The following is a 14,791-nucleotide window of genomic DNA, read 5'->3' as shown; positions in this document are numbered from 1 at the left end:
ATGACATGTGAATTATATCCCAATAAAAGTTACATTGTTCAAAATGATAAAGCAGAGTTAACCTAAGATTTAGAGAAAAAATGTTATTTGTAACTGCATATTACACAAAAATTACAAAAATACTATGCAGAAATATTGGACATTTTAATGAAGTAGATTATTTTATAAGAATCTATCTCCCTAAAAGTAACTAAAAAAGAAACAGAAGCTGGGAGGAAAAACACATGCAATAAACTGCAAAAATAGATAAATAAATAATAAATGGGGGAAAAAAATTGAAAATATGCATAGACTAAAAACCTGAGCTGAATTTGAGATGACTGTCAAATTATGGTATCAAACAAAGGCATCAAGTCCAGGTTATTTCATTGGTGGATCTTTCAAATCCAAGTCTGATAACATTTATACACATACATAGAAAATAATAATCAATTGTTCTTTGGATTATGGGTATAAAATTTCTTTTAAATATTTAAAGGATGATTGAATCCAGCTCAACATTAAAAAATACACCACCACCAAATAGGGCTTATTATAAGAATAGAAGGTCAATTCAATATTAACATTCACTATTATAAATCATATTAATATGTCAAAATGGAAAACCATATAAAACTCTTTAACCCACAGGTAATACTTATGCAATTTGATTATTTATTTATTTATTTATTTTAGTTTTTAGAGACAGAGTCTCATTCTGTTGACCAGGCTGGAGTGCAGTGGCGTGATCATAGCTCACTGCAGCCTTCTAGGCTCAAGCAATCCTCCCACCTCAACCTCCAGAGTAGCTGGGACCACAGGCGCACGCCACTATGCTCAGCTATTTTTTTAAATGTTTTGTAGAGACAGAGTATAGCTCTGTTGCCCAGCTGGTATTGAACTCCTGGCCTCCAGTGATCCTCCTGCCTCAGCCTCCCAAAGTGCTGGGACTAAAGGTGTGAGCCAATGCACCTAATCTTATTTTTTTAATTACATAAAATCAAATGTCAGTATTATGCTTAATGGCAAAGAAATAAAAACATAATTAAAATCAGGGAGAAGAAAACAAGGCCCCCAACCATCAGCATTATTTAACTTCATCATGTAAGTGCCTGCCAATGCAATTAGGTGATAAACTTTAATGAAAGCATGAGTGATATTTAAAATATTTAACAAGAAGTTTAGTAATATAAATGAATACTTACATTAAAAATATTAAAATTCAGTCCCTTTTACTCTTTAAGGAAAAAACCTCTATAAATTTACATCAATATATGATAAAATCACTTGCCCATTAATAGAGGTTATAATTAAAATTGTTCATCAAATTATTCTCATAATTTCCAAATCATTTGTTGATTTTTAGAAATTGCTGGTGCAATTTTTTTTCAATACTGCTATCACTAATTAAATGATGCTCCCCTCTGAGCTATAGTCTAACACACAAACCACATCAAATTCTTCCAAAAATTTATCATTTATTGGTGGTCAGTGGATGACTTGGTAAACCTGTGTCTTTTTTTAAGTTGAGGGGTACATGTGAAGAATGTGCAAGTTTGTTACATAGGTAAATGTGTGCCATGGTGGTTTGCTACACAGATAATTCTGTCACCTAGGTATTAAGCCCAGCATCCATTAGCTACTCTTCTTGATGCTCACCCTCTTCCCATCCCCCACCCTCCAACCAGCCCCAATGTGTGTTGTTCCCTCCCAATGCGTCCATGTGTTCTCATTGTTAATCTCCCATTTATGAGTGAGAACATGAGGTGTTTGGTTTTTTGTCCCTGTGTTAGTTTGCTGAGGATAGTGGCTTCCACCTCTATCCATGTCCCCTGTAAAGGATATGATCTCATTCCTTTTTATGGCTGCATAGTATTCCATGGTGTATATATACCACATTTTCTTTATCTAGTCTATCATTGGTGGGCAACCATCTCACACCAGTCAGAATGGCTATTATTTAAAAGTCAAAAAACAACAGATTCTGGTGACATTGTGGAGAAAAAGGGACGCTTTTACACTGTTGGTGGGTGTGTAAATTAGTTCAACCATTGTGGAAGGCAGTGTGACGATTCCTCAAAGACTTTGAGGCAGAAATACCATTTGACCCAGTAATCCCATTCCTAGGTATATACCCAAAGGAATAGAAATTATTCTATTATAAAGATACATGCACACATATGTTCATTACATCACACATCTTTTAAGGTCAACAGTGTCGTTCATAGTGCTGACTCATTTCTCAGCTTCTGCTGAACTTACAGCAATTGATCTAAAATTTTTCTAGCCTTTGAAATACGCAGATTTTATGTTTTTGAATATCTATTACCAAATAAACCACAAAATTGTTTGCTATAATATTGTTTTTAATTACAAAAATTATTTATCCATTTTAATTTACTTCTGATCCATTTGGAGTGCCAAAGCAATTGTAATTATAAATTTAAAAACACAATTTAGCAAGGAAAAATAAAGAAAACAAAAACATATTATTCTTTTACTTTTGCCATTAAACAACAAATACATTTCTGATAACTTGTCAAATATTTTCTCTTCGAATTGATTCTTTAACTTACTTAAAAGGGTATATATCATGTTTTTTATTTCTACAAGGTCTCTGTTTTCCTTTAGCTTTCTATGTTCCAACATTTTAAATTTTTAATGCATTAACCTGCTATAATTAAAACTTTCTATTAAACTGAAGATATTATTGATATTTTGTTTTCTAAGTTGATATCAACTAAAATCTTTTTTAAATAGGTAATTTTTCTTCATGCTTGCTCCTATTACTCTAGTTTTGTTAAACTGATGAACTTGATATAATTTTCAAAGTGCTTTTGTAGTTGTAGCATTATAGGCTGCCCATCATGGCCCAAGTATTCTAAGTTTCATTCTTTTAATTCCCAAATCTTCAGATATCTTATTAAATATTTCCTGATGCATGATTATAAATAAAAAGTTCATTAAAACACTTATAATTACTTACTTGCTATATGTATTTACTGCATCATTCAGGGATAATTAACTTCAGTAAATTGGACAGTACAAAATTAAAACATTTAGAAATTTTCCTAAAATTTTGGCTGAAACTGTAGACTTTCTCCCTAGCTTTTCACAGGCATTGCTTATACAAAATCTAATAAAGTATGTGTGGAAATATTTCGTATTGAAACCATTTTTCTCATGTGTCAACAATAAATTTTCGTGAATTATTTCAGATGTTGTTTTTTTCCTGCTTCATGAGATCAACAAAAACCATTAAATTATCTTCAAAGTCTTCAATTTTACATTTTAAGTAAATTATTAAAACTATTTTAAATGAAACAGTTGAAGCTTCCTCAATAATTGAAATTTTACTTCCTTGATTTATACATTTTCCAGAAAATTATTTTCTCATATCAGCAGATAAATATTTTTGCAACAAGCAAGTTCATAATTTAGATTGCCATGATAAGCCCATATTGATATTGTTCTTTTTTTGAAATTCTATTAAATATTTTATGTCTGAGAATGCTCAATTATTTTTAAACATACAGATCATATTTCCTAGATGTTTTTCATTTGCTTTATTGATATTCTCATAAATTATTTTAGAAGTTTTTGTCTTTATATGAAACTGATTTATAATGTTTTTATAAGTTTATCATTGATGAGATAAATTTTTCTTTATTTAAGCCATGAGTTTTAACAGAACATAATTGCCATTCCAGTGAAATGTGGAAGTATAACACTTTTAATTATAAAAGTTTTGAGCAGTCTTTGATCATCTGAATAACATTTACACACTAGTGATACAAAGCCACTTGTATTATTTTTACTAAAATAACCCAGTTGTTTTTCATTCCACTTAGATACATTATTTGTTTTATTTTGCACCATCTCTTACCCAGTATCAAAAGATGTGCCAGGTCCTGGTTTCTGTACAGTATCAGAAGCTATTCCCAGCATGGTTCATTATTAATAGCATTTTTTCTTTGTTCTTCCACAGTCAGAAGATTCATGTTTATAATATTTAAAAAGAACATTAAGAAACTTATCCAAACTGCTGTATCTTCAATCTGGGTTTCATTTTTAATAGTTTATTATAAAGTCTTGAATTTATAAACATCAAAACACTGCACAATTATTATTTAAACAAAGAATTATAGCACACTAACAATAAAACCAAAGTAAAAACTAAACTATTAAGAAACAGGAGCAATTACCTGATTTGGGCATAATAACAAATTGTGGATTCTCCTAAAGCAGTTTTTCTTGAACTTTTTGGTCTCAGAATACTTTTACAGTGTTAAAAATTACTTAGGACACCCACAGAGCTTTTGTTTATGTGGGTTGTATCAATACTTACCATATTAGAAATAAAGACAGAACTTTAAAATTTTTGTATTTATTCAGTTAAAAATAACAATAATAAACTTATTGGATGTCAACATAAATAACATTTTAATGAAAATAATTATATCTACCAAATCAAAAAGATAGTGAGAAAAGTTTTGTAGTTTTGCAAATCTCTTTAATATGTGGCTTAATAGAAGTCAGCTGGATTCTCAGTTCTGGTTTAAATCCGTTGTGATATCACACATCTCTGCAGCCTCTGGAAAACTCCACTTACACTCATGAAAGAATGAGAGTGAAAAAGACAAATGAGTCTTAATATTATCGTAAAAATAGTTTTGTCCTCACAGACCCCTGAAAGGGTCTAAGATATCCCCAGGGGTCATCAACCTACATGTTGAGAACCATTTCCCTAAATATCTTGTACTCCCTAAAGCATATTCTATGAAGCCACACTGCCTTCTATGAAATGGACCAAACTGGTGAAGAATGCTGCAGAAAATTGTTCCGACGTCAATACGATGAAAGGCCCACTTATAAAAGCGTTATACTTCCACAGAAAACTGATATCTTGCTTTTATGTTCATTCTCTAATTATAGCTGAGTTAAGCATCTTTTCTTATGCTTACTGGCTGCCTGTGTTTATTCATAAGCATGCTCCTGTCTACTTTTCTATTGGAATGTTCAAATTTTTCTCATTGATTAGTTTATTTTTTAGTGTACTCATTATTTTCATACAACTATTTTATAATGGTTAAAAGAGCCCTATTTTGAGATTATGTAAATATTCCTCTATATTTTTGTCTAATTGCTCCAAATGTCTCACTGATGTTTAAATCTTTCCTGTTACTGGGATTTACTTTGGTGTATGATGTGAGTTAGGCATCCAGCTTTCTTTTTTTTCAAGATGGCTAGCCAGTTGTACCACCATTTATTGAATAGTTGTTCTTTTTCCTTTGATTTTGAGATGCTGCCCTTATAATATACTGAATTGCTGTATGCCTTGGGTCTTTTGGGGACTTTTTATTCTGTTTTGTTAGTGTCTTCATTTATTCTCATCTTAGAACTGTATTATTTTCATATTGCAAACTTTTAGCACATATTAATATTTAGTAAAGCAGATCCAATACAACCCACCTTATTTTTTCAGCTATTTTCTATTCTTGCATTTTAAAAATAAAATTTAATACCTATATAAATACCTTTAAAATAATTTTATTAAGTATAAAAATAGCAAGATTTTGATAGAGATCGTGTTAACATACAGATTAATTTGGGGAGAGTTCCAATATTGAATCCTTCCACTTAGGATAATAATGTGTCTTCTTTTATGTTCCCCAGTTAAATTCTGTTCTTCACAATGTTATGCATATTTTTATTAAGTTGAAATTATCCTTGCTATATAGAAAAGCTAGTTATAGAAGTAGATGTACATATAGATGTTCATATACACATACATTGTTGATATTTTTGCAGTACAAATTCTTACTAAGTGCTTTGAATATTTTTTCCTTTGATCTTGGCTTTCATAGGTCAATATATCAGCTACGAAGAATGACAATTGTAACTCTCCCTTTCAAATATATACCTCTCACCAGGGCTGGCATTCTGGGCTATTTACCAGTATGCCTTACCAGTCTTTAAATTTTAAAATACTTTACTATTAGTCGATGGTATACCAGTAACAGCTAGCTACAGCAAAATCTGTTAATAATATGATAGGGTTTGGATTTGTGTCCCTACCCAAATCTCATGTTGAATTGTAATCCTCAATGTTGGAGGAGGGACTTGGCCGGAGGTGATTTGATCATAGGGGCAGATTTCCACCCTTGCTATTCTTGTGATAGAGAGTGAGTTCTCATGAGATCTGGTTGTTTAAAAGTGTGTAGCACCACCTCCTTCACTCTCTCTTCTTCCTGCTCTGGCTGTGTAAGACCTGCCTCCTTCTTCCTTGGCCTTCTGCCATGATTGTAAGTTTCCTGAGGCCTCCCCCAGCCATGCTTCCTGTACAGCCTGTGGAACTGTGAGCCAATTAAACCTCTTTTCTTTATAAACTACCCAGTCTCAGGTAGTTCTTTATTGTAATGTGAGAATGAACTAATACTTAATACATATTCTAATATAAATTTGTCATTCAAGCTAATGGCTATAGCACATAACAATAATTAGAGAATGAACATAAAAGCAAGATACCAGTTTTCACCAATCATGTTGGTCAAAAGTGGAAAAAACCATGCCTTCTATTGGCTAGAGTATGGAGAAAGAAAGATTTCAATTAGAGCAGTGGCTTGAGGTGGGGGTAGAGTAATAACTTGGAAGTACTTAGTCAAGGATACTCTTTACAATATTACCTATCAATAAAAAAATAAAAAATGACATAAATGGTCAAAATATGGGCTTGGTATATTCATATAAGAAGAGGTATAGTATGTTCTTATATATAATATAACATAATATAGCATATATACTATGTAATAAGGTTATGGTATAATCATGTGAAATATACTGTCACAAAATGTTATATATATTTTACTTGGAGAAGAGTTCGTGATACAATTTGATTTATAAAATCATTTCAGGCAGCACATGAACTTTGATTTCATTGTTTTTAAAAGCTTATTATTCATACATCTGTATTATACATAAGCATAGAAGTATTTGTCAAGGTTTATACTAAAATACTAACACTCATCAGCTTTAATGGTAAGCTTAAAGATGATTTTACTTTTTGCTCTTTTTGCTGATCTGTATTTTTTCAACACTTAGACATGAATGACTTCTACAATAATATATATATTTAAAATATTGCTTAGGTTGCCAACAATTAAGTTTGGTCCTTAATATTTCAAAGGAGTGTGCTCTGTTGGCTTCATACAAAGGGGAAGAGGATAATTGGGCTCAGAAGGACTAGCTCAGGTTCCTGGAGACTGATGTTGTTGGCTCATATAAACGGTAAAAATGTACAGTGAGAGAAGACTGCCAAGCTGCCTGGGTGTCTGGAGAGGTGGAGCCCACGAGCATCCACCTTGGGCTGGAAGGAAAGCTATCTCAGGTGCCCCAGACTCCCAGACAGTCAGAGAGTGTTCTGTGTGTTGAGTCGCCCCATCTCATGGGCCTGTGGCTCTGGTCCTCTCTGCCAGGGGATCAGACACTGGTCCCTGCTGAGTGTGGGCTCCACATGTCCCAGTCACATTTCTAATTCTGGTTTTATTGATTTCTTGGATGAACAACCACCTTTCTCCTTTATGTCCAGTGGTGTTACCAAGAAGGGTAAATATGACCATGCTCAGCTCACGGCTCCCATCTTCTGCCTCACCAAGCCCCTTGTTCAGCCAAGTGACATGGCACCCCACATTATTATCTATTGATAGGCCTATGTCTGTCATCAGACTTTGCTTCCAGTAGCTCGAGAACCCACCTAGTTTGTATCTGAGGCTCTAGCATTTGGCCCGATGCAGTAAACCTGTTACTAATCCCGGAAATTTGAGATGAAATTTCATTTTTCCTGCTGTTCCCCAATACCATTCACACATTCAAACAAGTGCTCATTGAGGAACATCTGTGTCTAATACATACCTGCTTTTCTGCCTAAATAGCACCCACTAGAAACTGACAAACCCCTGTCAGTGACTAGTGAGAAGTCCCGAGTGACAGGGTTTTGGCCTAAGCTGAGAAAGCTGGATTCCTTCTTCCCTCTCCTTCCTCATGGTTCCCTCATAAGGAGGGACAAGTCCAGGATTTGGACAGAGTATTCCAAGAACACAGAATTTGAGGAGCAAATGACAGCTCAGTCACTTAGAAGCTGTGTCACCTTCAGCAACTGACTTCACCTCTCTGATCCTGTTTCTTTGCCTGTAAACTTGAGACTACTAAGTGCACACATTATGAAACAATTTTGATTATTGTATGAAATAATGTATGTAAAGCACATAGCCTCAGGCTCAATAAGTGGAGCTTTAGTCATTGCTGTTATTATTCTTGTGATGATGATATTTATTAGATGAGTTAACTCTGGTGAGGCTGAAGGACCTTGCCTTGTGTGTTAGGCTGTTCTTGTGTTGCCATGAAGAATCATCTGAGGCTGGGTAATTTACAAAGAAAGGAGGTTTAATTAACTTACGTTTCTGCAAGCTTCAAGGAAGCATGGTGGGGGCATCAGCTTGGCTTCTAGTGAGGCCCCAAGAAGCTTACAATCATGGTGAAAGGTGAAGGGGAGGGAGAGAGAGAGAGAGTGGGAGAGAGGTGCCACATACTTTTAAATAACCAAATCTCATAAGAACTCACTCACTATTGTAAGGACAGTACCAAGCTATGAGGGATCCACCTGCATTACCCAAACACCTCCCACCAGGCCCCATCTCCAACACTGGGGATTACAATTCAACAAGAGATTTGGAGGGGATATCCAAACTACATCACCTGGACCTCACCACTGTTTGCCATGTCCTTAGACTTGGGTCATGGTGAGACTGGAGAACTCCCATATGACAGATGAGGCTACTCAGGCCCAGAGGAGATGTGACTTGCTCAAGGTCACCAAGTAAGCCTGTCATCATGACCATCAAGACCCAAATCATCTTCTTTCCAGGCAAACGCCTTCCATCAAGGCACATGTTCCCTCTGAGGAAGAGTTGGGCCTTTTAAAAAGAAATTTAACCTCCAGGAAGAAAGAGATTTCCCCATTTTCTTGCCTTGACATGAGTTTCCCTGGCATGATTGTCTGCATCGTTGGTGGGTGGTGAAGGTGGGCTGGTGTTTTCTGATGCATGTTTTACATTTGCTAATTCCATCTCAGCCACCACACATTGGTCTACCCTGAAGGGGCTTACTAAGAAGAGCTGGAAGAGCCAAGCTTCCCTTCTCTTCAGGGAAAAGATGCCTCTGGTTGAAGTCTGCCATCACCTTTGTATGGCCTATGGATCCATAGCACAGCGCACTGGGGTATTAAAATGCCAGTGCCTGCTCCTAACAAAACTGCCTCACCAGCTGGCCAGGATCAGCATGTTTCTCATTCTCTGACATTGCCAGCTCAGTGTTTTCCTGCCCTGTGGAATGGTGTTTCTGCAAAACACTCTGGGATAGAGGGTGCCATGGTCAGAAAAGTTTGGGAAGTGGTGTGAATCACATTTCCCTCCTGGAAATGCTCCTTGCAAATTAGCGTATTATAACCCCTGAAAAGTAGTCAGAAAGGGATTTGTCATCTCACATCTTCCAAATTTATGTAATCTTAGAATATAACTTTTTAAAAAGGCAAAAGAGTTATTATCACATGGTTGGTTCCCTCACTTCTCTCTGGTCTTTAATGAAGTGTCATCCCTTCAGAGAGGATCTACCTGGTCCCCTTGGCCAAAACAGGACTTCATGTCTCTTTGGGTCTTCACCCTGCTTTCTGTTTCTATATAGCACCTGACATGTGGCACAATGTTTGTTTTTATACTTATTTATCTGTTTATCATCTATCTCCCTCTCCGAATGTAAGCTCCATGATGGAAAATTTTCTTTTTCACTGCTATACTTCCAGTTTCTGATACACAGTAAGTGCTAAATAGATGCTGTTGAACAAATGAATATTCCTGGAAAAGAATTCAGCATCATGGAACTCAAGTTTTCATGTATGTCACAAAAACGGTGTCCTTGAATAATTCCTTTATCTCAGACACAAATTTCTAAGCCAGTTGGTGTAACTTTAACTTGGTTGCACAAATTAACATCAGCTCTGTGAAATTAGATTTTAACCCAGAAGTGCAGACAACTCTTAAAATAGCTCATGTTTTCATTGGAAGTAACATCTAGATATCCCTTTCTTTCTCCTCTCATTTAACCAGCCCTTACTCTGTGCCAGATATCATGCTAATCATTGGACATATATTTTTCTCAATGAATCCTCACAATGACCACGTGAGAAAGAGATTATTATGTTCATTTTGTAGATAAGGAAGAAGATTCAAAGGTTTTAAGCAAATTCCTGAGAAAAAGAATGAGTTTATGGATCCATTTTGGGAGAATTGCCATGATGGCAATACTGAGTTTTCCAATCCATGAACATAGGATGTCTTTTAATTTATTTAGATCTTCTTTAATTTCTGCCAGCAGTGTTCTGCAGTTGTTAGTATACATGTCTAGCACTTCATTTGTTAAATGTAATATAGTTTATTCTTTATTTTATTTTATTATGAATGAAATGTTTGTTTGTTTTAAATAGAGACAGGGGCTCCCTATGCTGTGCAGGCTGGTCTCAAGCTCCTGGGCTCAAATCATCCCACCACCTCAGGCTTTCAGGTAGCTGATACTATAGGTGTATACCACTGCACCAGGCTGGGATGTTTTTTATTCTTTTGTTGTTTTATTGTGAATGGAATAATTTAATTGAGTTGCGTGTTGTTAACACATGAAAATACAATTCATTTTTATACATTCTTCTTGTATTTTCACTGCTAGTAGTTTTTCTGTGGATTCCTTGAGGCATTTTATACGTAAAGGTTCATGTCATCTCTGAATAAAGGCAATTTTACTTTTTCCTTTCCAATTTGCGTGACTTTGTTTACCTTATTGCATTGGTGAAAACTTCCTGTACAATGGTAAATAGAAATGATGAAAGCAGATATCCTTCCCTTGTTCTTGATCTTAACAGTAACGCATTCATTCTTTCACCATTAAGTATGATGGTAGCTGTGGCTATTTTATAGATACCTCTCTCTTCCTAATTTCTTGGGATTTTATCAATAATGCTAGTTGTTGGATTTTGTCCAGTGTTTTTTCTGAGTCTATTGAGATGATTATGTGGTATTTTTCTTTTTATTTTATTAATATGGTGTATTACATTAACTGATTTTCATTTGCTGAACCAACCTTGTGTTCTTGTGACAAAGCTGATATGGTCATGATGTATGATCCTTTGAATATGCTGCTAAATTCACTTTGCTAGTATTTTGTTGAGGAGTTTTGCATCTACATTCATAAGAGATAGTAGTCTGTAGTTTTCTTGTGATATCTCTGTCTGGTTTTGGTTTCAGGATAATATTACTATTATTGAATGGGCTAAGAAGTGTTCTTTTCTATATTTTTTAAGAGTTTGTGAAAAATTGATATTATTTCTTCTTTAATATGTGATAAAATTCACCAGTGAAGTCATCTGGGTCTGACCTCTCCTTTTGGCAAAAATTTTCATTTAATTACATTATGACTGACACCAAGTGTTCATAATATTCCTTTATAACCTTTTTTATTTATGTTAAGACGTTAATAATGGCTCCCCTTTCATTCTTGATTTTAGTAATTTGTGCCTTCTCTCTTTTGTTCTTGGTCAATCTAGCTAAATGTTATTAATATTTTATCTGATCTTTGTTATGTTGTTTTTTCCTGCTTGTTTGGTGTTTATTTACTCTTCTTAGTTTTTTAGGATCAAAGTTTAGGTTATTTATATAATCACAATGTGAGGCCTTAGTAATGCACTCCTTATTCCCTTCAATTTCATACCTGTTATAGGCATTCAAAGCATTAAATTTCTCTCTAAGCACTTTTTTAGCTGCATCTGATAAATTTTGGTATATTATGCTTTCATTTTCAATAAGTTACAGATATTTTCCAACTGCCCTTGTGATTTCTTCTTTAACCAATTTGTTATTTAGAAATGTTTAATTTCCTAAATCTTCCTCTATTGTTCATTTCTAATTTAATTCTATTATGATAGAAAACATATTTTGTATGATTTCAATCTTCTTAACCTTATTGAGACTTGTTCTATGGTCTGTCTTGAAAAATGTTTCATGTGTGTTCAAAAAGAATGTGAATTCTGCTGTTCTTGGGCAGAGTGTTCTATAGATATTAATTGCTTCAAGTTGGTTGATAGTGCTGTGTAATTCCTACTGTTGTGAACACCCTCAAACCCAGGGCCACTCTAAGGATATCCCTAATCCCATATTTCTGTCTCTAGACACAAATTATTGGAACTTTTGATTTCCATCCATTAAATCCATAACAGAGGCTCGGTAGAACTCAGCAAAGCAACACAACAAAGCACAGCTCAAAGTGCAAGCTTGCCAGGAGACAACAACATAACTCAAAGAGTACCAGCCAGCAAGCAACAGCTCAACATGGCAGACAGCTGAGTCGGTGGTAAGCCAAAGCAAGAGAAGAAAAAACCCTAGTGATGGTGGTCATTATCTAGACATTGTACTGACAGCTCCAACTGTAGTCACCTCACAGATGTGGCATGGGCCTGCCACCCAAACTTTGGTTTGGGGATTGAGTCTGATGATGCCGTAATGAGAGTAGGAAAAGGTTTATTGCTCACAAAATGGAGTTTTCTGGAGAGATGAGGAAAGGTTCTCACAGTGGTCCCACCCCTGCTCCAACCCCCTCACCAAAAAAACTGCTTAAGAGAGCAAGCAAAGAAGACTGAGTTGGGGTTTTAAGATGTGATTAAAAGATGGGGATGCAGTGAGGGTTCCCAAGTGTGTAGGCTGGAGCTTGCACGGTATGTATTCTCCAGTTATTGTTATTGAATTGTGTTTTTCTTTTCAATTCTTAGTTTTTATTTCATGCATTTTTGAGCCCGTGTTATAAGGTACACACATAAGTGTTATATTTCCCTTGTGTATTTACTCTTATATTATTATGAAATATCCCTCTTTGTCTGTAGTACTATTTCTTGTTGTTGTTGTTGTTGTTGTTGTTGTTAGACACAAGGTCTCGCTGTTGCCCAGGCTGGAGTGCAGTGGCATGGTCATAGCTTACTGTAACCTCAAACTCCTGGGCCCGAGTGATTCTTCTGCCTCAGCCTCATGAGTAGCTAGGACTACGGGTGCATGCCACGATGCTCAGCTTATTTCTTGTCTCAAAGTCTATTTTTGTGATGTTATTATGGCCACTCTAGCTCTCTTTTGGTCACTGCTTGCAGGGCATATCTTTTTTCTTTTCTTTTCTTTTCTTCTTAGATGAAGTCTCACTCTGTTGCCCAGGCTGGAGTGCAGTGGCATGATCTCGGCTCACTACAACCTCCACCTCCGGGGTTCAAGCGGTTTTCCTGCCTCTGTCTCCCAAGTAGATGGGATTACAGGCATGCACCACCATGCCTGGCTAATTTTTATATTTTTATAGAGACGGGGTTTCTCCATGTTGGTCATGCTGGTCTCAAACGCCTGACCTCAGGTGGTCCGTCCACCTCAGCCTCCCAAAGTTCTGGGATTATAGGCGTGAGCCACTGCGCCCTGCCAGCATATCTGTTTTCTATCCTCTATATTTTAAATTATCTGTGTCTTTGAATCTAAGGTGTGTCTTTTATACAGAGCATGTAGTTGAATTGTGCTTTTTTAAAAATAGAATCTGACCATCTCTTCCTTTTGATTGGGATAATTAGACCATTCACTTCTAATGTAATTGTTGATAGGTTGGATTTATATTTGCCATTTCATATTTTTTTCTATATATCTTCTATCTTTTTATTGTGTTTCTTCTTTACTTCCTCATTTTGTATTAAATATTTTTGTATACCATTTAACACCTACATATTCCTTAGTTATTTTCTTGCTGGTAGCTCTAGATTATAATATGCATGTTAACTCACCACTATGTACTTCATAATACTAACTCAATTCTAGTAAAATATAGAAACTTTGCTTCTGTATAGCCCCATTCCTTCTTTTCCTCCTTTGTGCTGATATGTATGTGTATGCATGTGTATATATACATACGCACACACACAGACATTCACATACACACATACTTATATATACACACATATATACATTTTATATATACACGTATATACATTTTATATACACACATCTATATTATCTGGTTATAAACCTAATAATACAATGATAATATTATTGTTTTATGAAATCTTTTATCTTTTTAAGAAGGTAAGAGAATGAAACAAAAATATATAGTGTGAGTGCCATATGGTGCTATATTTTCTTATAGCATTTACAGGTTAATATAAGACTCTCTTAAATTAACTTATGTATTTACTATTTCTGATAGTTTTCATTTTTTCCTGTGGATTAAAATTACAACCTGGTGTCAATTCCTTTTGGCCCAAAGGACTGTTTATAGTATCTTGTAAAGCAGATCTTCTAGCCACAAATTATCTCAGCCTATTTATTATTTATCTGGGAATAGCTTTATTTAGCTTTCATTTATGAAGGACAGTTTTGCTTAATATAGAATACTTTAGTAGTTTTTTTTTCTCAGTTTTTTTTGTTTGTTTGTTTTGTTTTTTGTTTTTTTTAGACAGAGCCTCACTCTGTTGCCCAGGCTGGAGTGCAGTGGCATGATCTCAGCTCACTGCAACCTCCGCCTCCCGGGTTCAAGTCATTCTCCTGCCTCAGCCTCCTGAGTAGCTGGGATTACAGGTGTGTGCCACCATGCCCGGCTAATTTTTGTAGTTTTAGTGGAGACGGGGTTTCCCCATGTTGGTCAGGCTGGTGTGGAACTCCTGACCTTGTGATCTGCTGGCCTTGGCCTCCCATAGTGC

Source organism: Macaca mulatta, chromosome 15, assembly GCF_049350105.2.
Source record: "Macaca mulatta isolate MMU2019108-1 chromosome 15, T2T-MMU8v2.0, whole genome shotgun sequence".
Classification (NCBI taxonomy): domain Eukaryota; kingdom Metazoa; phylum Chordata; class Mammalia; order Primates; family Cercopithecidae; genus Macaca; species Macaca mulatta.
Note: the sequence above shows the minus strand (reverse complement) of the source record.